General features: G+C 43.4%; 1 protein-coding gene and 1 pseudogene across 6 annotated transcripts in view; one reads left to right on the top strand and one right to left on the bottom strand.

Moving 5' to 3' along the window:
- Positions 1-1,442: 1,442 nt before the first annotated feature.
- LOC101032342 (heterogeneous nuclear ribonucleoprotein D-like pseudogene) lies at positions 1,443-2,443 on the bottom strand (annotated as a pseudogene).
- A 7,757-nt stretch (positions 2,444-10,200) lies between these two features.
- Positions 10,201-16,680, top strand: part of SCML4 (Scm polycomb group protein like 4) — a 123,067-nt gene continuing 116,587 nt past the window's right edge. The window contains exons 1-2 of one of the 6 annotated variants that reach the window (XM_074397643.1): positions 10,202-11,265; positions 11,769-11,867. The gene's annotated coding sequence lies outside the window, so the exon portion shown is untranslated. Of the gene's footprint in view, positions 11,868-16,680 lie in introns of all 6 variants that reach the window. The other 5 variants (XM_074397644.1, XM_003935936.4, XM_074397646.1 and 2 more) reach the window with 5 other exon arrangements.

Genomic DNA, 16,680 nt, shown 5'->3' on the forward strand with positions numbered 1-16,680 from the left:
GGGGTGCCCTGAGGCCCTTGGCCTTGCGGAACCCGCTCACCAGCTCCTCCAGCTACCCCAAGGCCAGGTCCCCAACGCTTGCCTGCAGCCTCCACAGGGTTCAGGCAGACAGAACAGACCCTCCCACCAATTTTCTGATTCAGGCAGGGCCCGGCTTTTAACCCCTCTGCAACAACACACACAGGGTAGCCTTAGAGCCAGATAAGGCAGTCCGAGTAGTCACAGCACTTCTCTTAACGACTGAGTTATTCAATCTTTAACAACCCATCTTGAGAATGCCAATATCCAGTCAAGCTTTCCTTTCTAGGTCATTCCCCTTTTAGGAAAGGATGGAATTGAGCTAACCATACGCCCAACTTCCATGGCCGCAGCCCCTTTGTCAGACAGCCGCCCTCTGCCTTTACATTCCCGATGTTTGCATCCCAGTTATATCAAGAGTCCTCCCGGCATAGTGGCCTCCTTCCCCAGACTCACTTTCACGATCTCTGATCCCTGGCTTCTCATATGCTGACTTGGTTTCAACCTGCATCAACCCAGGATGCAAAACTCAGCGTCTTTGTGAGTTTCTGCAAGAAATGCAACCACAGCAAGCATTTCCTAATTTCTGTGGCTCTTCCTGAAGATCGGTGTCTGAGAGGGCAAGAAGTCACATGCGCAGTGCACAGCATCCTGTCCTCTCCCCATCCCTGTGGCCTCTCTTCTTCCTGGTCTCCTCCGCCCCACCTTCTACCAGTCAGTTGCTTCTTGCCGATTTTAGCCTCTAGCACCAATTTCTCTTCCCTTTTGCTGAGTAAAAGCCCTGCAATTCTCATTCAGGTGTCCATTTCTCCCCAGGCAGCCCCAGTGCCTGGCGGAAAGCAGAGGGTCCCTGCCCATTTCAAAGGTGGAATTAAGCCAATCAGCGTATCTGGGTGGCAGTCTTTGGTTCAGGAATGGGATGTGGTCCAATTCCAGCCAATGAGATGACAGGGATGTTAGCTGGAAGTTCTAGGAAAGAAGCTTCCTTGCTCCTCTATGGAAGTTACCTGGAGAGGCTCTCCCTTGTGCTGGGTGGGAAAGGGGGGAGCACGTGGCCTGGAAGCAGTTAGCAGCTGAACTCTGACCATGAAAGAAGCAAGGCATGAGATGATTCAGACCAGATCTTTGGTGACGTTATTGACCAACTGTTTGGTCACCCTTGCCTAAGCTCACTGGACTCCCTGCCAGTGAATGCCCTTTTTAATTTTTTAATTTTTATTTTTTTCACATAAGGAAGCATTTTATTTGAAGTTTAACATGAAATCATACAAATAAAATGTGTATAAACAAGCCCACATTAAGTCATAACACAAATAGCAAAGGACAAAGTAAAAACAAAGAAAACGAATTGGCAGCTATATACAGTTGGGCACAATTGTGTCTTGTACACTAGAAAGTCTTTTGCAAAATAATCATCTCAGATCAACAGAAGACCAATCTTCAATGTCGTCCTGCAAGATGGGTTACTTTAACAACTCCTCCTGTTTTCTCCAATATTCTCCTTTAGTATGGCTGGTCATTGTTTTGGTGATTGCCACCCCCTCGAGATGCCTTGCCATAAGTGCCCTGTTGGCCACTGTAGTCTGCATATCCCTGTCCGTATCCATAGTTCCCATAGTTATACCCAGTATAACCATATCCGCCATAGCCACTATAGTTTTGATCACCACCATAGGCACTATTGTAATTTCCATATCCTTGATCGTAATAGTTAGTAAATCCTTGGTTCCAGTTTTGGCCCTGACCTCGGCCACGACCCCTCGTACCACCTCGTCCACCAGCTGCAGCACCTCTCCCACCTTTTTGTGGCTGCCGTTGCTGCCTACATACCTCTTTGGGTTGTGCAACTTTGATTTCACACCTCCCAGAACCAATTTGATGGTATCTGCTTTCTAACAGTTTTTTTTACTGGCTCTTCGTCGGTCTATGTGATAAAACAAAATCCTCTTCTTTCATTTGCGTTTGTATCCATGGGAAGTTCAATGTTTCCAATCTCTCCAAAGGCGCCACAATATTCTTTAATTTGTTCTTCAGAAGTATCCGGGCTCGATCCACCCACAAAGACCTTTCTGGGAGGTTCTTTCCCTTTGAAAGCTTTGGCCCTTTTGGGGTCTATCAATTTGCCATCCAGCTTGTGTTCTTTCAGCTCCAAAACCTTATCCACACTAGCAGCATCTTTGAAAAGCACACATCCAAATCCTCCTGATCTCCCAGTGACTGGATCTGTTTTAATTGTGCAGTCTCCAGCTTCCCCAAATCGAGACAAATATTCAGTCAGATCTTTTTTGCTTGTATCCCAGCTCAAGCCTCCAATAAACATTTTACCGTCATCCTGCTGATTCTTGCTCACATTCATCTTGGACCCCTCTGCGAATCCCTCTGTGTTGCTGTACTTGCTCATGTCCTCCATAGCGGCGGAGCTGTCGGCACGGGGGTGCTGGTGCGCAGTCCGGGTCGCGGCAGCAGCGGCCGCCCGTCTTTATCTTTATTTTTGAGACAGAGTCTCTCTCTGTCACCCACGCTGCAGTGCAGTGGCGGAATCTTGGCTCATTGCAAGCTCTGCCTCCCATGTTCAAACGATTCTTGTACCTCAGCCTCCTGAGTAGCTGGGATTTCAGGAATGCACCACCACCCCGGCCTATTTTTTTCTATTCTTAGTAGAGACAAATTTCGCCACTTTGGCCAGGCTGGTCTCAATCTCCTGACCTCAAGTAATCTGCCCACCTTGGCCTCCCAAACTGCTGGGACCACGGGTGTGAGCCACTGCACCTGGCTGAATGCTCTTTATTTTTAAAGCCAGTTTGAGCTGTTTTGACTGTTACTTGCTAACTTACTTCTCTCTTCTTTTCCTCCTCTATTCCCCGGTCCCAGTCTCTGGGTTCACTTCTAGCTCATGTGGGCTTATCATAGATATGGTCCACACTGAAGTTAGCTGTCCTTAAGAGGAACTGATCAACCAGTTGCTTTGCATTCACCAATGAGCTGGATTCTTTAAATTATTATTATTAAAGAACATGAAAATTTGTGACTGCATCATCTGTGTTCAGATTCAAGTTTTGTTCGAAGGATGATGGTTATATTCTTGCTTTTTGGTTACTAAGAAACCCATTCTTGAAGGTGGTCCCTCAATAAAGGGAGATGGAACCTCAGGTGATCAACGTCTTTATTCTAGAAACTGCAGGCAATCCCCCAAAACTATCTTCTACATGAACTTTAAAAAATGTGCAGTTGGACGGGCGTGGTGGCTGATGCCTATAATCTCAGCACTTTGGGAGACCAAGGCGGGTCAAACACAAGGTCAAGAGATCGAGACCACCCTGGCCAACACGGTGAAACCCCATCTCTACTAAAATACAAAAACTAGCTGGGTGTGGTGGTGCGTGCCTGTAGTCCCAGCTACTTGGGAGGCTGAGGCAGGAGAATTGCTTGAACCCGGGAGGCAGAGGTTGCAGTGAGCTGAGATCACATTACTGCACACTAGCCTGGCGCCTAGTAACAGAGCAAGACTCTGTCTCAAAAAAAAAAAAAAAAAAAGTCTGTCTTCGGTGGGCCCCTGTGTCCCCCTCCCTCATCTCTTTCCTTTCTCCACCGCACCTCTTTCCCATAGAAATTGAGCCCAGAGGCAGTAACTGGTACCAGCTAAAATTGCAAGTCCACATTACTTTATTTAAAGTCTGTCATTCTGGCTCTTCAGAGCACACATCGAGGTTTGGCTGAGGCTCCTCTTTGCTAATTCTAGAAGCTTCTCAGTACTCCAGGGTTTGCTTCTCCTATCTAACTTGGGGAAAATAGTTTAAGAGGGAAAGAGAAACCTAGGGCTTGGAGATCACCCATTTGAGTTAAAGCTCGTTTGTGACAAAGAAATCCAACTCAAAACACAAGCGATCACAAAGAGATAACATTTTAATAGAATAAAGGATCAAAGAGTAAAGGGAAGTCTTCTTTTGAATTTTAATGAATGGGTTTTTTTTTTCTTTTCTGGTAACAGACATCTAACTTCAATCACTTCTGTGGGAGAAAGGAGTCAGTTCTAAAAGCCTATGTTAACATTGATTAAGAGGAGGTCTCCCCCTTTAACTTCTATTTCTTTAATTCATTCAGTAATAATTGTTTTTTGATTTCCTACTACAGAAGAGGCCCATGCTACACGCTGAGGTTGCAGTGGAGAAGACCTATTCCCTGCCATCTTGGAATTGACAGCCTAGTGATCAAAGAAAAGTCCCTGATATTGTCCCTCTCAGTTCTTCCAGCTGTCAGCCGCCTGCCCTCACCATCCAACCCCCTTACCAGACACTGCCCCTGGGATAAGGGTCTCTGGGCTGCACTCCCATTAAAACTGCCAGACTCTGAGACAAATGTTTCCACTCAGTCAGTCCTTGAATATCAGCCAGGGTCACAGGCCCAGAGCCACAAAGAGAGGAGGCCCCGTCTGACGGGAGCCATGTTTTGGGCCCAAGATAATTTGAATGAATCATCGTTTCCTTGGATGGGAGTGTTTTTTACTTGATTTAATTGCCAACTTCCTATGTCTTTAGCACATGGCTTGACTAAAAACAAGATGGAGTATTATCAGCTCTGAGAGGGCTCTGCTGACCTCGAGAGGCCTTGGGTGGGGAAGGATAGGCAATATGTCCCTAACTTTTGTATTGGCTTCACCAAGCACCCCACATGGATTCCAGAAATATTCCTGATAGTGAAGCCCATCATGGAGGACCACAGGATGGTGTGAGCGATGTGGGAGCCGGCTTCAGACTTGGGGCACTGGCTCAGGCAGGGGCTGAATGTAACCTACAGCCACTGGGCTGACAAAGCTTTTAGTTTTATTTTAATGATGAAATTTGAGGCTTAAAATTTATGAAAACCATGATCAAATATGTTTGCCAATATGACAAGGAAAAATTCTGTTACTGATCAATCAATTCATTCATACCACTTTTTAAAAAGGACTAATATTTATTTATTTATTTATTTTAAGTTCTGGGATACATGTGCAGAGCATGCAGGTTTGTTACACAGGTAAACATGTGCCGTGGTGGTTTGCTGCACCCATCAACCCGTCATCTAGGTTTAAAGCCCCACATGCATCGGGTATTCATCCTAATGCTCTCCCTCCACTTGCCTCCCACCCCTCGACAGGCCCTGGTGTGTGATGTTCCCCTCCCCGTGTCCATGTGTTCTCATTGTTCCACTCCCATTTATAAGAATTCACAGCACTTTTGATTATCACAAAAGAAGTGGATGGGTGTTCTGGTGCAAAAAATATAAAAGAAAAATATTAAGAAGATAAAAATTCTAACATCAAAGAAAACATTACTATTTTTTCTTTCTTTCTTTTTTTTTTTCTGAGGCAGGGTCTTGCTTGTCACGCAAACTAAGTGCAGTGGCATCATCGCAGCTCACTGCAACCTTCCCTCCCCCGTGCTCTAGCATTCTTCCCACCTCAGCCCACCGAGTTGCTGGGACTACAGGCACGTACCACCATGCCGGGTTATTTTTTTTCATTCTAATTTTTTGTAGAGACAGGGTCTCCCATGTTGCCCAGGCTGGTCTTGAACTCCTGGACTCAAGCAGTTCTCTCAGTGCAGCCCCCCAAAGTGCTGGGAAAAATCATTACTACTAACATCTCCCATATTTTGCAAGTCATTCATTTTTTTCAAAACAAAATTCTATCCTGCATATTATTGTATAAACTGCAATATTTTAGCAAAGATTAATTGAGAACATTTTAAATGTTTCATTCTGTGTTCTTCTATAAGAACCTTTTTGGGGGCGCTTTGGGTATTCTGTGATTTAGGTTGTTTTTTGTTTATCTTCACTACAAAGAACAGTTCTGTCTTTAATTGTATTTTATTTATTTATTTATTTATTTTTAAGGACAGGGTTTCACCATGTTGGTCAGGCTGGTCTGGAACTCCCGACCTCAGGTGATCCGCCCGCCTTGGCCTCCAAAGTGCTTGGATTACAGGCATGAACCACCACGCCCGGCCCTTGTCTTGAATTTTAAAAGATCCCTGCTTGAGTAGTTGAAGCTAAGATCTGGCCCTATGGAAGGCGGGCCTTTGGGTTGAAGAAGTGACGGATACCCACTCTGGTCTAGTCCGACTAACTAGGTTAACTATTTGCTGCAAAACGGCAATCATAAGCCTTTCATATCCCCAGAGGTTCTCAAACATGTGTTGAACGATGTGGAAGGAAAGCTGTGGGGCCTCTTGAGTGTGGGAGGCTGTTCTCTTTTCCTTACTACAAAAATGGAATCTTAGCTTTTCTTCCTGTTCTTTCTCCATGCTCTCTCCTCCCTACCTTTGCTCCAAATTGATGTCCAAAGCTCTAGTTTACCAGGTCTTAGCCTAATGAGAGAGCAGGTGGTGCTTTTTGCCCCTTAGTAATCACGGCCATATCCGTAATCACAGCTAAGCACTCCTCCAACCCAAAGCGTCACACAGTTCCAGCCGACCGATGCTTTGAGTAGAGATAAAGCAGTTCTTAGGTTTGTGAAATGTCAGAGCCATAAGTGACCACAAAGATGATCTAGTCTCTTGTTTCCCTCTCCCATGTTATAGAAAGACAATGATTTCACCCACGTCATTGGGCTGGTGGCTGGGCAGGAAAGAGGAATGAGGGGTGGTGCCAGGAGCCACGTGATGGAATGTTTAGTTAGAGTGTCTTTGGGCACAGACTGCCTGGGTCAGACCTGAATGCACCACTTCTGAGCTGTGTGACCTTGGGCAAGTTATTTAAAATCCCCATTTCAGCGTCCTTATCTATAAGGTAGGAATGGTATCATAATACCTACTTCATAGGATTGTTGTAAATGGGATACCAGATGAGAAGGGCTTCACACATAATTCTTCAGTAAATGTTAGCTATCATTGTTATTTCTAAATCATAATTATTATTATTTTTGACATGGAGTCTCGCTCTGTCACCCAGGCTGGAGGGCAGTGGTGCGATCTCTGCTTACTGCAACCTCCGCCTCCCGGGTTCAAGTGATTCCCCTGCTTCAGCCTCCCAAGTAGCTGGGACTCCAGGTGCACGGCACCACACCTGGCTAATTTTTGTACTTTTAGTAGAGACGGGGTTTCACCATGTTAGCCAGGATGGTCTCGATCTGCTGACCTTGTGATCCACCCTCCTTGGCCTTCCAAAGTGCTGGTATTACAGGCATGGGCCATGGCGCCCAGTTAGCTGTCATGGTTATGACAAAGGTTGTTTTGGCAGTCGTACTGACTGCCAGTCCAAGACGGAATCCTCTAGACCTGATGCTTGTGTTGGAAAACACAATTCTTTAGGAAAACATAATTCTTTTGGACAAAGGTCATTTCAGTGTGAATGGTGTCTTTACCAGCAGCTGACAGAAGAATCGCTCTTCAAATGGAGGCTACTCTAAGTAGATTTGCGTTTGGGACGCCCCCAGATTCACTTGCTCCCTCTGGTCGTCTCCTGCTAACCACCAGTCCAGTAGCACTTGTGTGCAGAGAGTGAAACATACTGCTTGTGGTCTGAGACAGAAATGTAACCACAGCGCCAAAGAAAATTAACAACGTGGCACAACCTGAGCACTCTTTTCATGGGACAGGGATGTACCAGACTTAGAGAGATGCTAGCTCAGAGGGGTCACTTTTCTTCTTGACAGACCCCTCAGCTAATACCAGTCATCCCATCAAATCTCTTTTCTCTTACATGTTTAACTTAAATTTTTCTTGGAATTAAAAACATTTAGGATTTTAAAAAATATTGATTTTAGTTATGAAGGCCTATATTCCTTGTTGTATGAAGAAAGAAATCTCAGTAAGTTTATATGTGTATATTTAAATAAATGTGTGTATATATTATATATAGATATCTTTAAATAAAAATACATACTTAAACAAAAAATATAAATATATAATTAAATAAAAATATAAATATACATTTAAGTAAAAAACAAATATATATAAATAAAAATGTAACTATAAGTAAAAGATATAAAAATATACTTAAATAAATATACTGATTAATTATATTAAATTAAATTTATTAAATCAAATAACTTGAATTAATGATTTAGTAGATTAAATAGCAAATATTTTGAATAATATATTTAGGTAAATAGAATCACACAGGCTAAATTATTTACTGAAATATATTTACCTAAATATATCTATTTTTGTAAATATATAAATGTATATATTTTTAAGCAATCCAGCTTTTGTTGATTTCAATTTTAGGCTTTATTACCAAGTTGATCTGTTAGATGACGATGCCTGCTTCCCGGATGCACCCACCTTGAGGACAAGGACAACAGCCCATCTGGGAGGAGGCAAGGAAGTTGGGCCAGGAGGATCGGAGCGAGAAACCCTCACAGAGCTGGGTAGGAACCAACAACGCCTTTCTTTTGCGTAGATTCTGACGAGCCTTTTCTTCTTTTACAGGACTTGGAAAATATTTCTGATTACTTAAGAAACATGTTTTTATCCTTAGAAACATTTTAGAGTGAAAACTGGTCTAATATCTCAGCCCATTCCAGGTGCTTTGAGTTGAGTGTAGTGTGGTATGTATGAGGCCACGGACGTGAGTGTAATAAGCACTGAGGCTGGGACAGAGATGCTGTCCAAATTTAAATCATTCATTTTCTTTTCTTTTCTTCCTTTTCTTCTTCTTCTTCTTTTTTTTTTTTTTTTGACAAAGTTTCACTCTTGTCACCCAGGCTGGAGTGCAAATAGCATAATCTTGGCTCACAGCAACCTCCATGTCCTGGGTTCAAGTGATTCTCCTGCCTCAGCCTCCTGAATAGCTGGGATTACAGGTGTGCGTCATCAAGCCTGGCTAATTTTGGTATTTTAAGTAGAGATGGGGTTTCACTCATGTTGGCCAGGCTGGTCTCGAAGTCCTGACCTTAAGTGATCCACCCTCCTCAGCCTCCCAAAGTGCTGGATGATAGGCGTGAATGGGCCCAGCCCATTCATCTTATTTTCTTTCCCCCTCCTCTTCCTCTTCTTCTTTAGTGAAATCACCTTATATGAAGTGAAATACAAAACTACCAAGCCTGCCTTTTCCCACACAAAACAATAAAATTTGATGATTAAATGAACTCACGTAGTGAATTACTTCTTGCTCAATTAATTACAAGGCTTTGACTTAAAATACTTTTTGATGTTTTCTTATTAAATTCCAGAGGAGAGATTTCTTCTGTACTTCTAATGTGATTCTGCACATATATTCAGAAAAACCTCAGGTTGTAATTGACGTTTTTTTCACTCTCAGTATCTGGCCAGGTGGTGGCCTAAGCCTTAATTAGCCCTGGTTGATATTTAGTCCCGGCTAAATTTGTTTGCTCCTCATCCCTAGGAATAAGTCACGTGGTTGTAGAATGGATATTTCATCTTGTAGGAAATACCTGTGAATACCCCAGTATCCCAGAGTGGGTGAAACGGTCAATCAGGATCCCTGCTCCACTTTACGAAAAGAAAGGAAAGGAAAAGGTCCCTTCACCAGTATAAATTGATTTGCTGCAAAAAATGCAATGGGGCACCGGAATAAAGAGCCACCCTTTCCCTGTTTCGGCCCCATGCAGGTCTCACCACGCTGAGGTGGGTAGAGATGCTTACGCACTCACACACACAGGTCTGGAGCCAAGGTCAGGGCTAGCTTTAGTGAACTGTACACATGTGCTGTGGGCAGCTGCTGAATTGATATGTACAGCCGTGGTGTGTACACACACCTGGAGAGGCACACTGCTCTGGGAATCACACAGGCTCTCCTGAACAATGATGCTCTTGGAATATTGCTTTTTGTTTTATTTGTCCAAAGTCAAACATTCTCTCTGTTAGATCACCAGTGTCTTATAAGCTGGTGTTGGCCCACACTGCTGCAGGATTCGGACAAAGAGATGATGTTACAGTCTGGTTTCTATGGCAACAGAGGAGGGGTAATGAAAACTGAAATGTTGGAAACACCCATTCTAACCATTGTGACATAATTCAGGTTATTACAAGGACGTAACCACCGAAGAAGCAGACATGTCATTACCTTGCAGCTCATGTCGACGAAAAAACTACACTGCACATTTCTCTTAGTTGGGCTGCTAAGAGGAAGGAAACATGAAACACACACACACACACACACACACACACACACACACACACGCCTCGTTTTCTGCATGTAAAATGTGTGTGTTCTTTAAAAGCCAGTGGTTGGCTGGTTTTCCGGACATGATGTGGTTGAAGCTGTCATCGTAATGGAAATTCATTGCTGTAGCTATGGTAAATCGAGTTTTCTGCCTGTGCTGAATGCATTAGTCTAATGAGATGTTTGCAGCTGGAGCGCAGGGCTGCTGGAGAACTAACTGTGAGCTACTAACACGGGTGGAAGATAGCTTTTGCAATACTCGGTTTGCATGTGCCGAAAGTCATCTGTCTTCTGAGTCAACCCTCCCGACCTGGTAAACAAGCTGCTCAGGGCTCTGGTGAACAAGCTGTAGGTAAGGGAGACGCACAATTGGAGGCGTGCCGTTGACACGGGATCTTTCTCTTGTAACTGTCAGCACGACAGGCTACCTGTTTTAGTTTTTCTGGGTTGCATGCCTACCTCGAGGGCAATGCACAAGAGTGTCCTGCACTAAAACCACAGTGTCCAGTAGGTAAACTTGAGTTCCTTATATGCAAAGTATAGCATTTGGTTTCTTAACCAGAACTCACAGGGGGAAATGTAACATTGAATTATATAGTTTATAAATCTGGGCTGTATACATGTTCATTACTCTTTAACTCTGCATTTCAATAGCTAGAAAGTGATTTTTTTCCAAATGGGAACTCAAGGAACAGCTTAGTTATTTTTTTTCCCTCCACGATAATTTTGCTTTGTTTTGCTTTTTAATTTTAAAAACAACTGTAGTATTTCTTGGGATAAAAATATTGACCTAAAATTTGGTTATTAAAATTGGTATGTTAGGAACATGTAAAAGTGTTTTCTTTTTTTCAATTTAATTTTATTTCAAATACCTCAGTTAGAATATTTCACATGTCTTTGTGCTGGATTTTCCTAATTTATGAGGCATAATTAAGAACGATATTTATTGGTGGTTTCTGGTTTTCGTTCATTTTTGGGGAAAAAGCTGGTGACTATGGAGTATTAGCAGCAGTTTTCCTAAGCTCAAAATCACCTCCTTCCTAGCTGGAGCACTGTGACTTGAACCAGCTTCCAAGTGCTCCTCCCAAAGCACGAGTGGTCCTCTCCAGGTTGCTTGCTGGCTGGACGGGAGCTGGACAGGTGGGTAAGGCAGGGTGCTGGCTGGACAGGAGCGGTGGGTGAGGCCGGGGTGCAGGCTGCTGAGTTGTTTTGCTGAGTTGAAGTGCTTGAGTCAAAGTTCGTTGCACTCTCTGTGATCGTGAACGAGAGGCGTCTCCACGTGTTGTCTCTAGATTCCATGACCGTACTCACGAGGGTTAGACAATCAGTGGCTTTCTGAGAAAGTGGATTTTTTACTGATCTCAGACACTACAGTACTTAGAAAGTAATTCAGGCTCTTCAGAATCGGTCTGTTTGTCGTATGCTGTTTTTCTTTCTTTTCAACCAGAGGAACCATTTTTGAAGAGTGAGGGATATAGCTGTTTTTTATCTCCGCTTTTTTTTTTTTTTTTTTAAAGCAAAATAGAATATCTGGAGTGAAAGTATAAAACAATATAAAAATAACTATAAAGGAATTCTTAGTGTGGTAAACTATCTGGGGGGTATAATATTTGTGTGTAGCATTTTTTTGTGTTATTTGGTAGAACTAGTCTGAAAAAACGAGGGGCTATTCGAGCAACAGCAGCTGGGTGAAGATTACCTAGAAAATCGGTACTGCGTGATCGTCTAAGCTCAAATAAAAGGTTAGTGCACAGTCTTCACTTTTAGGGAAGTTGGTGGCTTCAAAATCTTTACCTTTAAACGAGCTTTTTGAGAGATGTTTTTAAAACTATGAACGTGTTTTCTTTAGCTCTTTAAATTGTGTATGCAGATGAGTGCTGTAAATTTTTGGTAAATTCATCAGTTTACTTCATTTGTGGAATTAAAACGAAAGTGCAAATCTCACAAAAATCCAGTTCTTTCAAGTTTAACATGTTTACATTTCTTCCCTGTGACACTAAAATTACTTTTATTTTGCTGCAAAAAAAAAAAAAAAAGAAAAGTAAATGAACAGTAATAGACAAGAAAACAATAAGAGAAACAAGAGTAAGTTGCTTTTCATCATTTCTTTGCTTTTGGTGGTGTGTTTTCGAGGCGAGGGAAACCAGCGGAAGCAGTTTCACTTTCTGGTTCTTGTCTCCTGGGGGCAAGGGTGAAAGGCTGTCTCCTCTAGCAAGCAGCAGGTAAGCTAAGCAGCTCAGCCCACAGAAAACAAGCCAGACCCACAGACTGTCACTTGCTGCAAGAACTTGTATAATCAGAGTTCAGAACAATAGCGACTTTAAAAAATATTCCGTAACATTTTCCTATTAAAAAAATTCCAGCACTACCCCAAAGTACAAAGATAGAATTTTTTAAATTTCAAAAATTTGAAATGAGAAAATCATCTCTGTTGTTGATGTATATATATATTTTTAATCTTAATGTTTGACCACAGATACTTCATTTCAATACGTTTAGGGAACGTAATACACTTTCCTGAAATCATAACAAGGAATGCTCAGAGAGAAATAACCTTTATGGGAATCTGGGCCTTAAATGTTAGAGTGCTTCATAGGTCTGTTTACAATTTTGTGTGGCCCTAGGACGTATTACGCACTCGTCCATACATCCTTTATGACACGCACCTTAGCGAACTTTCGGTCCAGGCAGAGGTGGTGGCTGGAGCTTGAAAGGCACTCACAGGGGCCCTGTTAAGGATCTGCAGGACAATTTTCTTCCCCAAGTCTGTGCCCTTGGAAGCCTCAATATCCCATGGGTAGATGGCAGGGAGCCGGGAGGTGTCCATCCCACTCCACAAGTCCTGAAGAAAGTGGCAGGCGACGCTACCCCTCATTGGGCTGGGAGCTTCAGGATGCCAAGCACCTCCCTGGTCATTCTTCCCCTGAGCCCTCAGATTTTATTTGGGGATGGAATGGGAAAGATGGGAAAGGAGATGAGAAAAGACCCTCTTTAAATCGAATTATCATGGCGCATAAAATCTTGTCTAACATTTTGGGGATGAAGTTTGTGAAAGCAGTTGCCTTTGGTGTGATCACACAAGCTTCTTTATTTTGGTGGGCAAATTTGACATTTCTAAGAAGGAACTTTTAAAAAAATGCTTCCCTGGACATCTTATTTCTTAATTCTGCAATCTCCCAAAAGGCTAGTTCGAGCTTTACACATTTTTTTAATGTTTTCACTGCCTTCAAAAGCAGACAGGTGAGGAGAGACGAAGGGGATTATAAATAGCCCCTGGGAGAGACATTAAATGGCTTGGTACTGATATAATGTAACAGAAGCCACCAAGGTGTCTAGTAAATTACTCTAAATTTTAATTAATGAGTCACAAAAGCCACACCACAAGCTTAAAAAATTACCCTTTTATCAATAAGGTGATAATTAACTTTCTCTGGAATTAGCAGTTCACTCAGCCCCCGGGGCAGTATGCAGCCTACTAAGTTCTCTGGAATGCTGCCAATTTTTAACAATTGGTCTTTTGGCAAACCTGCTGAATTTAAATTCAAACATCTATTGTGACATTTTCCAACATGATCCACGGACCATTAGGATCACCTAATTCATGGTAAAATTTCTGAGGTCAAAAGAGTAACTTGGAATCTGGGAATTGCATTTGAATGTCACTTTCTCTTTCTTCATTGTTTTTTTCTTTTCTACCTTTCCCCACCCCAAATGTTTGCATTTGCAAGAGCGCAGTACTCCAGTCTCTGCTATAAATCTCTAATACAGTCTCTGCCGTAAATCGCCGTGGCGAACCCCGTGTTCGTTGTTACGCCCATACCAAATTCGAGCGCTTTGGCTGCCAGTCCGTGGGTTCTCAGAGTTTTTCATTGTTGTTGCACTCACCTTGGCTTCACTTCTGGCAAGGGTTTACTCCTTCATGTTTCTGCAAACTCTCACCTGTGGTTTGTCAAATGCTGAGCTTTCGATTGAGACTTGAAGAGATGCTTTGGGCGAGAGGGCATCATTTTGGTTGTGCTTACAGAGATTTGGAATTTAGCTGCTTCTGATCTGCATATATGAATGTCTGAAAAGGCACAGGAGCATTCAGCATTGCAGAGCAGCCTGGCCCCCAACAGCCCTTCACACATACACACACACCTCCCAGTGCGGCTGCTCATTAGTGAGTGGCATTCAGGGACAGCTTCAGGAGGGACGCTTCTATTTGGGCAAAGCAGCTGGAAGGCAAGTGGTGATGGACGTAGAACATCCCTTCAAAAGTCAGCCTTCTCTCTTCCTTCTGAATCTTTCAGATGTCAGCATTGCTGGGTTCCTGCTTCTCTCAGCCAAGAGACATGGCCAGGGCTGGATACCGGTGATAAGGCTTCCTGCTGGGTTAAGCAGGCAGTTCTGACACAGACAAGAACGTCCCTGCCTTCAGGTGGGGTGGAGACCAGCAGCAAGCCACAATTGTGCATTCTGGAATAAATCAGCACTTAGCAATCAGAAGCCCTTTGCTTCCATGAAGAAGATAACACACCTTACTTCTTGGAATGATGATTTCTTAGGCTACTATTTTAGGACAGAAAGGCATTTATTTCCCAGGGGCAGTTCTCACTTTGTATTAAGCTGAAAAGTCATTCCACTGAGTCCATTTGACACTCTGAAGTAATGGAAGTAGATTTTGAGATCCACATTGCGTGTTTCCCAGAGATGACTGTTACTATACCAGTTTTACCAGTTGTGCTTTAGTCCAGTGATAAGAAACTTTATTAACTCCTCTTTACTCTGCCACCAACTCAGACACATGCTACCTACATTTTCATTTGTCGGGGGAGGCAGATGTGCTTTTTAATTTTTTTTTAAGCAGTTGCATTTATTAATCAGATAAATGCAACCCAGCATTGCTGATTTTCAAGAATGATTGCACATTCCTGCAGCCAGGCTGTCTTAGCCTTTTGAGAAATGGGTTTGGCTGAGGAGCGTTCTGACTTTCTCCAGAAGACACACAAGACGGAGGAGGAGTGGAGCTGGCTGTTATGAGAAAATCAATATGCCAGGAACAAATAATGTCAACACTGTGCTTTGAAAGGCGGTGACGTTGTCTGCCTAGCCCTGCTGTGGTGGAAAGGTGGTGCTGCTGTCTGCTTCGTCCTGCGATAGGGACTCAACTTTGGGGAGCTGAATATTTGGTAACAAAAGCCCTTGCCCTTTTCCTCTCCCTGTGTTGATCATTATAGAGAAGGCTTCATTGTTTCACAACAGAAGCATATGGCCTGAAAGTAATCCTAAAGAAATGTGCAGCCTCCCATGAAGACTGCTCAACCTGGGAACCAGTGCTGAGCTGGACAATGCAAAGAACTGCTCTGACTGTGTCTCAATCCAGCCAGGAGAAAGTGGCATGGAGCAAAGAGGCAGGGGGATAAAACAAACGGAAGGGAGCCTGTTCCTTCTCCCCTCCAACCGAGCCCTTGACCTTCACTCTCCCTCTCGTACCTCTAGTGCTGTTCAGAAAGGATTTAGTAATTTCAGTAACAGCTGAGTAGCATACAGCTCTCAGCATATAGACCTTAGGGGCTTTTTCTTTTGAAGAAAAGATTTTCTCTTCTCCTGCCCTCTTTTGTCCACAGGTCATCCTGGGACATCATCGCTCTGATGAGAAAACCAGGGTTGAACACTAAGGAGTATGTTTTTCCCTGGTGTCTAGAGCCAGGGCCTGCCCCGCTCACCAGGCCTATGAAACACTTGGAGCCGCCATGTCTAAGGCTCTTCCTTGGACGCAGCCTTCAAGTCGGCCAGGGGCTGGCCTCAGGATTTTAATCCTGTTTTGACAAGCAGTCTGCCTTGGTGAATGAGGAAAGGAAGAATTGAAGAGAAAAACATAAGGCTGTTCCAGGGCATTCATGCTTCTGGTTTTGGAGACAGGATTTGGAGGTCATGTAACTTAAAGAACTCCTTTGGGTCTAATCATTTTCTGAGTGATTACATGACTATACAAATCATTCTCAGCCTGTAATCCCAGCACTTTGGGAGGCCAAGACGGGTGGATCACGAGGTCGAGAGATCGAGATCATCCTGGTCAACATGGTGAAACCCCGTCTCTACTAAAAATTAAAAAAAAAAAAATTAGCTGGGCATGGTGGCGTGTGCCTGTAATCCCAGCTACTCAGGAGGCTGAGTCAGGAGAACTGCCTGAACCCAGAAGGCAGAGGTTGCGGTGAGCCGAGATCGCGCCATTGCACTCCAGCCTGGGTAAAAAGAGCAAAACTCCGTCTCTCTCTCTCTCTCTCTCTCTCTCTCTCTGACACACACACACACACACACACACACAGAATCATTCTCACTCTTTGTGGCCTTCCAAAGAAGAGGCTGACCTCTTTCCCTCACAGTTCTTTAGGATTTAGTGCCCTCATTATTGGGAGATGTTGGTGGTGTCAAGGCTTTATCAAACCATTAGCTGTTAAGACATGCTGTTTATTCCAAAGAGAAAAACTCACAGATGTCGCACAAAGCGTTGGGTTCCTTGATCAGTAGAGAATTCCACCGTGGGAATAGATTTCTGTCATGTTTTCAGTC

This window comes from Saimiri boliviensis, chromosome 4 (genome assembly GCF_048565385.1).
Source record: "Saimiri boliviensis isolate mSaiBol1 chromosome 4, mSaiBol1.pri, whole genome shotgun sequence".
In the NCBI taxonomy this organism is placed as follows: domain Eukaryota; kingdom Metazoa; phylum Chordata; class Mammalia; order Primates; family Cebidae; genus Saimiri; species Saimiri boliviensis.